This window comes from Suncus etruscus, chromosome 6, assembly GCF_024139225.1.
Source record: "Suncus etruscus isolate mSunEtr1 chromosome 6, mSunEtr1.pri.cur, whole genome shotgun sequence".
NCBI lineage: Eukaryota > Metazoa > Chordata > Mammalia > Eulipotyphla > Soricidae > Suncus > Suncus etruscus.
The window spans coordinates 51791312-51801687 of NC_064853.1; the positions used below are offsets into that span (position 1 = coordinate 51791312).

At 43.6% G+C, this 10376-nt stretch overlaps 1 non-coding gene across 1 annotated transcript; it reads left to right on the plus strand.

Annotated features, from left to right (window-relative positions):
* The first annotated feature begins 1930 nt into the window (after window positions 1-1930).
* Window positions 1931-2060, plus strand: LOC126012502 (small nucleolar RNA SNORA22). The gene has a single exon (XR_007496963.1). It is a non-coding gene; the product is annotated as a small nucleolar RNA SNORA22 (small nucleolar RNA).
* The last annotated feature ends 8316 nt before the right edge of the window (window positions 2061-10376 follow it).

Here is a 10376-nt window from a genome sequence, read left to right on the forward strand (position 1 = left end):
CACCCGCTCACAGACTGCAGGGGGTATTCAATCCCTCAGACAACGTTCCTCTCGTACCACGGGTGCTGTTCAACGCACTCCCTCCCGTCCCTTAGCTCCGGCTTTCTCTGCGAGAGAAGCCGTGGTAGCAGACAACGAAAACATCTCTGCCCTTGAGGCAGCAGATGATGCACCTTTAGCGCCCCCTGCCTCACCTGCACCCTCTCACCACCATGGCCCTGTCTCTCAGTTTCCTTCCTCTTCTGACCCTTCATCTTTACTTCTGCCGCTGCACCCTCTGTGCAAAATCCTATGGCCCCCAAGCCCCTTACACGCTCTCCTGCTTAGAATCTAAAAGCTGAACTCTTTGTCTCTTGGGAAGTTAACTTTTTTTTTCCGCTACAAAGCCCTTACAAATAGGCAGGAATCCTGATCTCTAAGCTCTTATAGCTGGCCTCGCCTCTTTTCATACCTTAAAGGTACAGCACACACTTTCCGGGTCTCAGCTTGCCAACATGGCTCTTGCTGCCCTCTGTGCCTGGAAGTCGCTCCCCAGAGCCGGCATTCCAGCAGCTCCCCCACACCGGCAACAAACTGTTGCTGCTTTCTCCCCCCCCCCCCTTTTTTCTGACTTAAGCTCCCAACTCACCACAATTACATCCATGGTCTCTCACCTCTCTAACAGACTTGATAATGCTCTTGGCTCAAAAACCAGCGCTACCTTTCCTGTCTTTCTCCCTAATGGAGAAAGTCTTCCCCTGCCTGCTCAGCAGCCTCCACCGCGGAGAACGCTCAGTCCCTAACCATGGCAGATTCCCTCCTCTCACCGCTCCCCCTCTTAAAGCTATAGAAATGAAACTACTTGGCCAAATTGAAAATCTTAAACAAATCTTAAGCCTTCAAAAACAGGCTGCTTCTCTTAATTCACAAGTTTCTGCCCTTCAGGCTTTCCCCCGCCCTCCTAAATCTATAGCTGTCTGTCCTCTGCCCACTGAATTCCACGGCCAAGCCCCCCCTCTTGAGAATTCAAAGAAACAAACTAATAAAAGTGAGGCAGTGCCATAAAACAGAAACTGCTGCAGTGCCTACAAAAAATTCTAAGGGCACAGTGAGCAGGATAATTACAAAGTATCATCTGCTAAGCCATAAAACCTTGTGATATCTACACTTTGCTGTTAAAACTTTTGAGCCTAATGTACCTTTTACTTTTGCTCAAACCAGCCCTCAGCCTCCTTCAGCCTCTTTCCTGCCAGCCTTGGGAAACAGCCAGCTCAAGCCCTGCCACTCCCACTTTAAGCCTTCCAATTCACCTTGAAATACCCAATCTTTGTTATTCATAAGAAATCTGAAAAGTAGCATCTCTTGCATATTCTCAAATCAATTAATAAAACCATGATCCCCATGGTGCTTTTGCAACCCAGACTCCCCTCTTCGGTTGCCATTCCCTCTAATTCCAATAAATTAGTAATTAATCTTAAAAGATTGCTTTTTTTTCTCTCTATATCATTACACCCTGCGGACTGTAAAAAATTTGCCTCTAACCTTCCTGCTGTTAACTGTGCTGGCCCCTCCCCGAGTTATCAGTGAAAGACTCTGCTTCACCTTGTCAGCCCTACACTTCGTCAAATATGTGTTATTAGGTTTAGTGCATTAAGTGGTGTAAAGTAATTATTAAAACATTAAAAAGCAACAGGAAGATAAGGGCAATAAACTTTTTTTTTTTTCATGCCTCTCAGAAAATTTTACACCAAGGTCATAATTCTGTCACTTTACAGATAACAAAATATTGGTAAAAGAAAAACTTCTTTGTGTTTTAAAATCCATACGAACACAAAAGTGTTAAATTTAAGTCTTATATTTCTATTACAAGTTTTATTTTAATTTTTAAAGTATTTACAAAATTATGTGAAAAATAATGTGGTTAGCCTTTTTAAACAATATAGTTAATTTAATGCACAGTAAACACCTAAGTATGCTTTATAGTACCCTTAGTTTTAACTTTGTGCTACAGCAATGGTTGTTCTTTATTTCTGCATTGAAAGAACTATTATTTTAAGTGCATTCAAAATATCAGCACATTATACAAATCTGTATATTTGTGTCGCAGTGAAAAAATAATATAAATGAAAAATATATTATATATAATTTTATAAGTAATATATAAAAATAACTAAACTTTATAAGCAAATTAACTAGTATTAAATATAATTTTAGTCTTAAGTTTTAAGTGTGTAAATGCATCAGATGTCTTTAACTATATTTTATAATAATCTAAGCATTTAGTTAATTTGGTATATAATATTTTTTACAAATTATTCACTTAAAGTCTTCATAGTAAAAACAGTTGTTTGTTTTTTAAAAAAAAAAAGTCAGTTTTTATACCTTTAATAATCATAGTTCATGCTATTGTGTTTAATCATAAAAATTTTAACACTTTATTGCAGCTGTCTTACTGTTCTACTGCAAAACCAATTTAAAGAAAACCTATTCATTTTCAGCAAATCATTTCATACTTCCAAGTAAAGACTCCTTCTACAGTGCTCATTAACCATTTTACTTAATGTTTTAAACTTCAAATTAAAGTTGTTTTAAAAATGTTTTGTGTTAAATCTAAACCTCAAAATTTATTTTCAGCAAAGTTCCACTCCATCTACATTAAGTACTTCTCAAAACTAAAAAAGTTTTTCTACAAAATTTTTTTTCTTTTCTTCTTCTCACAAACATGCTAGCTAAATATTTAAAAGCGCTTGTCAATTTTTTATAAATAAGTCTTAAATCACTCCTTTTATCTGTTTATGTGTCTGTTGTGATGAATGAAAGTGGCCACAAGTGTAAAATGTTGTGTTTAGTGTTGTTTTGTTTTGTCTGTTTGTGTTTTGTCTGTTTGTTATCTCTACATTTTATAATAATACAATTTTTAAAGCCTTATCCATTTTTCAAATTTCAATTAATTTTTTCAACCTGGTTCAGTCTGGTCAGTTCACAAACTGGCATCTTGCAACTAAAAATCATGTGTTAAAAATTATGTATTAAGCTAGCTTTGTCCTTCTAAGAACATGGCGGAAGGTGTGGGAGATGGCAAACCCCAGATTTCTCAATGGCCATCGGGGATAACTTTTCCCTGGAGAATTTCTGGACTTTGCAGTCACCCGGCTTTCCTGTTATGTGTAAGTTCAGGCCTATAGAATATGTATTTATGGCTAAAAAATAGCATCCAGCTTTAACATAATAACTAAAAGTTTAAGAAAAATCCTTTATATTGTTTAAAAAAATTTTTTAATTAGCAATTGTTAATTATAAAATTTCTTTTATGCCAAAGTCTAACAGAGGTCAAATAACATTCCCGTGGTATTCCAAAATAACTAGTGTAATGTATATTGCTAATGTTTTCTGCCTGTATACCCAAGCCAAAAAACTAAGTAAATTCTTAATTTTTATATGAAGTAACCATTTTGCCTCCTGCCAAGCTGTTTTCTTATAAACCTCCTGCTAGCCGCCATTCCTGCAAACCTGTTTCTAACTGACTCCACCTTTGACAATGCTGAATTAGACACTCTGCCTAGCTGCCTTGGATGCCCACCATTGCCACCAAACCTCCAATTTCCGCCTGCCTCAACCTCGTGCTGTTGACCCTGATGACTATTACTCCCCTGCTAGCGGTGGCTGCAACTCTGTTATTCGCCGTGATGTACTACGCCACCCCTTCACCACCTTCTACGTCTGCCCTGGTCACCACTGGCCCCGTTCCAGCGACTATAAGTGTGGCGCTCATAACCAACACTTTTGCGCCTCCTGGGGCTGTGAAACCACCAGAACTGCTTATTGGAAACCCTCTTCCTCCTGGGACTTCATCACCGTTTCACGACCCCCGACTCCTCCTTTTCTGAACTGTGATGCATCCTCTGCTACCCGTGGTTGGTGTAACCCCATCCTCATCAATTTTACTGCTGCTGGACGTCAGCATCACTGGACTCAAGCTGTACAATGGGGACTCAAACTTTACATTCGGGGTAACGACCCTGGACTTCTTTTTTCCCTCCGTTTACTTAAACAACTGCCAATTTCTCGCCCCCTCGCCATTGGTTCTAATACTTTTCTTCACCCTAATTCAGGTTCTCCACTTCGCGTGCCTTCTCCTCCCCCTCCTCTTCCTTCTGCACCCCCTTCTCTCCGACAACTCACTATGCCTTCCGGTCCTTCTCCGTCCTCTCAGGTTATTCTCAATCTCATGAATGCCTCTGCTCTTGCCCTTACAGATCCTGCCTATGAACAATGTTGGCTTTGTTTTTCTCCTCGTCCCCCCTTCTATGAAGGTGTTGCAGTGTTTGGCAACCTTTCCTCAACCTCCAACCCCTCTGACCTCCGTTGGAACACACAACCTCAACATGGCATTACAGTCGGACAAGTCGTAGGCTCTGGCCTCTGCATTAAGCCTAACGACTCCCTGCTTCCTAGCCAATTACTTGACGTGTGCAACGAAACTATTGACATCTACAATTCTTCCTCTTCAAAACCCTATCTGTTAGCTCCTAATGGTACTTATTTTGCCTATGCTTCTGGCCTTACTCCCTTCATCATTCGTTCTTCTTTTCTCCTTTCACATGATTACTGTATTCTCGTTATTCTTATTCCAAAAATCACCATTCATTCAAAATATACTTTTCCCTCTACAGGCACTTCACCTTATCCACATTCTTCTCAATCCCTCACTAGACACCGTCGTGAGCCCTTCACCTCCGTTACACTTGCAGTTCTCCTTGCTGTTGGCACTGCTACTGGCGCTGGCACTGGTATCTACTCTCTTGTATCCTCTCAATCCAATTTCTGCACTCTTACTCAAGCAGTGGAACAAGACATTAATGAAATCAAAACTAGTCTGCAATTTCTCACAGATACTGTTAGTTCCCTTGCTGATGTTGTTCTCCAAAATCGTCGTGCTTTAGATTTTGCCCTTATGAAAGAGGGGGGAGTCTGTGTAGCCCTTAAGGAACAATGTTGTATTTTTAAAGACAAAACTGGATTAGTTAGGAACAGCGTTCAACATATTGGTGATGGTATAAAAGATTTTGAAAAACATTTCGATGTAGAACAAGGTTGGTATCAGGATTGGTTTTTCTCTTCCCCTTGGCTCCACACAATCTTGCCCACTATTTTGGGCCCACTCGTTAGCCTCATGCTGCTCTTTTCTCTTGGCCCATGGATTTTCCGCAAAATCACTGCCTTTATTAAGAACCAGGTAGATGAACAGGCAAAAACCTCTATTCAGGTTAACTACCAGCATCTAACCCCGCGTGACTCCTGTGAAAACTTGGCTTTAGTCACCAAGCCGCCTTTCCAGCCACTAAGTTTCCAGGAGATAGAGCGCATAGCTAACAAGCGGAGCTCGCTCCGGCACTTGTGCTCTCGGCTGTGGAGACACCTACGACGGGATTAGCAAGGTCCCAGTTAGGGCACGGCCCTAAAAGGCTACAGCGCATAATTCGGATCCCTGTGCACACCCACGGCGTTTGTAGCCATCTTTTAAATGCGGCTTTGGCCGTGTCCGACCTGGTCAAACCTTGTAGCCTAAGACACGGTTCTACCACCCGCTCACGACTTTCCTTCTTTTATTAGAAGAGAAAGGGGGAGATGTTGGGGACTGACTTGTTTGAGGCCATATTGCTGTTCATTCTGCCATAGCCCAGCTTTTCACCTAAAAGCCATTTTGCAGTCTTGCTGTGAATTTTTTGAGCTAAAGAGAAAGGCATGCAGCTGCAAGATATAATTAACTCTAGCCCGGAGGAGAGCAACACTGTCTGGTACCGTTATCAGAAACTAGGCCTCACTCCTTAAGACCACAATCCGGAGTGAACTAGGCTATTATCAATAAGTGTATGCTACATTGTCTGTTCAAGATCACTGAGGCAAGCACATCTTGCACCAGCTCCTGATAGTCAAGCAATTAGGAATGCAGCTAGAAGGTCACTAGAAATTTCCATAGAAACAGCACGTTCATCATAACTTGAAGGTCATCCAGCCCCCTAGCCCACTGCCCACTTCCTTATTTAGAGAATGCTTCACTTTCTTTGTTCCTTGAAACCTGATATATATCCTTGCCTTGTATGGGCCTTCGCGCCAAAAGTATGACTGACATCACCTTTGTACTGCCCCCTTCTCCTTCACTATATAAGAAGGAACTGTAGCCAATAAAGGTACCCTTGAACAGTGAGACGCTGCCTTGGGTCTTTATTATTAACCTCTCTCAGAATTCTTACAGGTGTGGTTGTGCCTTCACTCAGCAAAATAGGAGTGCAGTCGTCTGAGAAGCTTCCCCAGCTAATTCCTGCTGGCCGGGCCCCCCTGGGGGGCTTCCGGACCCTGCATTTAAAAGTGAAGCTCAGAGAGTCTAAAAATCTACAAAGACACCCAGGAAGAAGTCAGCAGGTTGTTTGTTTGTTTGTTTGTTTTGATTTTTGGTTTTTGGGTCACACCCGGCAGCGCACAGGGTTTACTCCTGGCTCTATGCTCAGAAATCGCTCCTGGCAGGCTCAGGGGACCATATAGAATGCCGGGATTCTAACCACCGACCTGCATGAAAGGCAAACGCCTTACCTCCATGCTGTCTCTCCAGCCCCAGGTTTTATTTATTTTTTTTAGAGGGGGGGGTCACACCTGGCAGTGCTCAGGGGTTACTCCTGGCTCTGTGCTCAGAAATCTTCCTGGCAGGCTCGGGGGACCATATGGGATGCTGGGATTCGAACCACCGTCTGTCCTGGTTTGGCGGCCTTCAAGGCAAATGCTCTACGGTTGTGCTATCTCTCTGGCCTCTCAGCACGTTTTTTTGTTTGTTTTGGGGGGTGCTCTCAAGCAAAGTTCAAGGAGGCTCAGGGGATTCTTGCCAATGAGCAGTCCAATGTCAGTCCCTGAGAAGCTGGGATGAGCTGCACCACCTCATAAGGGCTCAGAGCTCAGAGGTCTCCTGGCCCCTACCATTGCAGTAGAAACTTGTAAGCTTTTCTTCTTTTCTTTTTCTTTGGAGGGGTGGGGAACACCCAGCCATGGTGGGACCTCTTCTGGTAGTGCTGGGGGCAAGGGAAGTGGAAGATGTGGTGTCAGGGTATTCAACCCAGGCGCTCTGCAAACCAAATGTGTGCCGGTGGCTAGCAATCATCAACCTTTTCCCCTCCCCCTTGTTTTTGGTTTTTGTTTTTGGGTTATACCTGGTGGCGCCCAGGGTCACTCCTGGCTTTCTGCTCAGAAATTGCTCCTGGCAGGTATGGGGTACCACATGGGATGCCTGGATTCAAACCACCATTGGTACTGGGTTGGCTGATTGCAAGACAAATGCCCTACTGTTGTGCGATCTCTCCGATCCCAACCTTCCCTTTTTTATATTTATTTATTTTATTTGTTTGCTTTTGAATCACACGCCTGGTGGTGCTCAAATGGTACTCCCAGCTTTGTGCTCCAAGTTACTCCCAAGCAGTGCTCAGGAACCATAAGGTGGTGTGGGGGATCAAATGTTACCTCCTGTATGCAAAGAAGGAGCTCCAGCCCTTTTCTCTTCCCACCTTCCCTTGAATCTTTGGTTGCTAACTTGGACAGTGTTAGCAGCAATGTAAAGAAAGAGGGGGCCTACTCTCTCTTCACTAAGAAGAAAGGGGAGGAAGATCTGGGGGTCTTGACTGCTAAAATACTGGAGCACCTGTAGTTTAAGCAGAAATCTGGGAATCTGGGAACCTCAACTATGAAAGTGAAGGTTTTTTTTTGGGGGGGGTAAACACCAGGCAGCGCTCAGGGGCCACTCATGGCTCTATGTTCAGAAATCACTCCTGGCAGGCTCGGGGACCATATCGGATGCCGGGATTCGAACCACCGTCCTTCTGCATGCAAGGCAAACGCCTTACCTCCATGCTATCTCTCCGGCCCCGAAAGTGGAGTTTTAACCAAGGAGTGAGTGAGGGACAAAAGGGAGAATTGCTTTGGAGTGACTTTCAGGTAGTGTCTAAAAGTTGAGCTCAGTGCTCTATTCACTTCAAACAGAATAAAACAAAAGCGCCTTTTTAGTATTCTGCCACCAGGGGGCGGTGTGACTTGTCGGCTGATAGAAAAACTAAAAATTAAAATTTCATTTTTCATAAAAGGTAAATATCTAAAGAATTACATCATTTAGCGCAATTTTTAAAGACTAAGACAATACCTCAGGAACTTGAATGATGATAATACAGTGGATAGGTCTCTTGTCTTGCATGTGGCTGGCCCAGATTGGATCCCCAGAATCCCATAGGTCCCCCCGAGTCCCACCAGGAGTGATCCCTGAGTGCAGAGACAGAATTAAGCCATAAGCACTTCCAGATGTGACCCTCCAAAAAAATCAAACAAAATATGAAATTTAATATTTCAGGTAAAAAAATCTAAATATAAATTGGTTTGTTCTTCCCAACCTTTAAATCTTTATTTTCCTGCCTTGAACCTGGGGTCCTCCCTCTTATTCCCTTTTCAGTTTAATCGGTATGAACAACTGATGCTTACTCCAAATCTTTTCACACGTACACGATACATATGCTAAATGGAGTAGAAATCTATCACCTCCCACCCTCACTTATTTAGCCCAACTCTGAGGTCCTTAAAGTCTTTTCCTAAATTGTGACCTTCTCCAACTGAGTTTTAACTTTTTTTTTTTTTTTTTTTTTTTTGGTTTTTGGGCCACACCCTGTGACGCTCAGGGGTTACTCCTGGCTATGCGCTCAGAAGTTGCTCCTGGCTTCTTGGGGGACCATATGGGGCACCGGGGGATCGAACCGCGGTCCGTCCTAGGCTAGCGCAGGCAAGGCAGGCACCTTACCTCCAGCGCCACCGCCCGGCCCCGAGTTTTAACTTTTTTATTTTATTTTTTTTTTTTAGTTTTAATTCTTGGCTGCCCATCACACCAGAATGCATATTTCTCTGACAGTGCCCCATTGGTCTCTGTAAATGCCTCAGAACTAGGCACAAAGCTGATGATCAACAATTTATTGAATTTAGAAATAAATTCCCATTTCACAGCTGAGAAAACAGACTCCCGTAGGGAGATAATGGTGATGACGAGGACTGATATTTAGGTTGTGTTTGTGCCAGACATACATATATATGTTTTGGGCCACATTCCATGATACTAAGGGCTTACTCCTGGCTCTGTGCTCAGGGATCATGCCTGGAGATGCTTGAGGAGCAGGTTGTGGTGACTGGGATCAAATAGGGTCAATTATGAGCAAGCACCTTGCCTTTGTATCACCATCTCTCCAATTTCATCAGATATAAATTAACTCATGTTCCCTAAGTAAATCTAGGAAGTAGGTTCTATTAGTTGAGAAGGGAACCTGAGATTTTGGGGATGGGTAGTAAATGAAGGAGGAAGAAGGGATTGAAAGGTGAGGGTAGGGGGCTGGAGAGATAGCACAGCGATAGGGCATTTGCCTTGCACACAGCTGATCCTTGGTTCGAATCCTGGCATCCCATATGGTTCCCCGTGTCTGCCAGGAGCGATTTCTGAGCAGAGCCAGGAGTAACCCCTGAGTGCCGCTGGGTGTGACCCAAAAGCCAAAAAAGAAAAAAAAAAAAGGTGAGGGTAGGCTTTCATTCTTTCATCTACTCAGGGAATAAAATCATACATGTATAGATGCTCAGTATTTGCAGGATTCCTAAGTGATCTGTAATCACCAAAAGTTGGGATGTGGGAAGCAGCAACCTCTCTCCACTCTGATGGGCATGAGGGATTAATTCCAGGCTCTCCCGGATTTCACTCCCACCCTTTCTCCAGGATAAAGGATGAGAATCCGTAAAGCAGTGGTGGGCAATCTTTTTTTTTCAACTGAGCCAAATCTCGCTAAAACCACGATTGAAATTTATTTTGAGAGCCACACAGGGCGCGCACTGATAGAGGCTAGGAGCAGCTGCCCGGCACACAGAAGAGCCACATTAAAAAAGTGTAAAGAGCCGCATGTGGCTGCTTGCCGACCACTGCCCTAAAGGAAAGGGAAGTTCCGGGTGGAAGTCAATGCTGCTAGTGGAAGTCAAGCAGCATTTGCTCATTCACTCCTTTGCCCAGGGTTGAGGACCTGAAAATAAAAAGATAAATGCCCCTGACATTGTTCAAGGAAGCCAGGACTATGCCTTCCTGTCTCCCCACCTACTCCTATGGTAATTGGCTGTGTAAGCTTGGACAGGACCCCACACTGCTCACCTGTGCAGAGCCATAGTGAGGATCTCACAGAGCAAAGACCCAGGAAATGTCTGACCGAAGCGCCTCCTAGAACAATATGCCTCCAAAACTCACCTCCCCTGCTGACTTGGGCTACAAAGTGGGCCTCAGGGTGACTGGTTGCTGAAAGGAGTTAAAATCTCCGCCAGTACAAGGTAAGACCTTAGCCTTTCATGCA